This window comes from Mus pahari, unplaced genomic scaffold, assembly GCF_900095145.1.
Source record: "Mus pahari unplaced genomic scaffold, PAHARI_EIJ_v1.1 scaffold_13259_1, whole genome shotgun sequence".
In the NCBI taxonomy this organism is placed as follows: Eukaryota; Metazoa; Chordata; class Mammalia; order Rodentia; family Muridae; genus Mus; species Mus pahari.
In genome coordinates, this window is record NW_018394004.1 from 1 (window position 1) to 1,102 (window position 1,102).

Below are 1,102 nucleotides of genomic sequence, written 5' to 3' on the forward strand. Positions count from 1 at the left end.
GGCCCCCAGTGACAGAGGCAGTGGAAGAATGGCTCTTGGTCCTCCTCCAAATGCTCATTGCATATAGTCACTGTTTTAGGATTTTACTGCTGTGAACAGACACCATGACAAAGGCAGCTCTGATAAGGAAATTTAACTGGGCCTGGCTTACAGGTTAAATGGTTAATAAGTCTATTATCATCAAGGTGGGAGCATGGCAGCGTCCAGGCAGGCATGCTGCAGGAGGAGCTGAGAATTCTACATCTCCGTAAGGCTGTACCTCCAAATAGTCCTTGGGCCAAGCATATTCCAACTATCACAGTCACTAACTCTGAGAAAAAAAAAAGGCACCTTAGTGGGGAAAAATGTAGTGGTAGAAACTAGAGTCAATGCAGAAGGATGACAGACAGGGCAGGGAAATGGCAACATTGCCTAACACCAAAGAGATACACAGAGGAAACCGAGATCAAAAAGATGTTGAAGCAATGTTGATTTGTAGAGATAAGCCCCATGCGTAATAAACACTTGGGGCTACCTCCACTCTAGATCTGCCACTACAATCCTTATTTAATTTCCAATATCCCTGCCTCAACTAGTGGCCTGCTTTCATTTTGCAATACTCAAGTCAATCCTCTACAGTCCAACTGGGATGACCTTACAAATGAATGGTCATGCTACTTAAATTATATCTATCTTTCATCATGGCATCCATACCTCAACATTTCTGAAACAATCAGAATGCTTTATCAGACAGTCATCACTCATACAAAATCCAGGCTATTCAAGCACCAAGTGACCCAATGGAAACTANTTTAATTTTAAAGTCNTGTAGNTTTCAGGAAGCTATCCTCTCTTTGCTTTAATATCCCTCACTATGAAATGGAGATGTAACCATTTACTTTAAAGTCTTTTGTATAATTTCAAAGAGAAAAAAAAATAACATTTACCACCAAAGTTTACTGTAGGCCAGGACCTCAATCCACCAAAGTTCATTATAGGTCATAGCCTCCATTCAAATGTTCCTGTCAGTTTTAGAAACTGCCAGAAATTGTTTAGATTATACCAAAATGAGGACGATCAACTCAGAACCATCCAAAAATCTGTTTATTACTTTCTTCTTCTA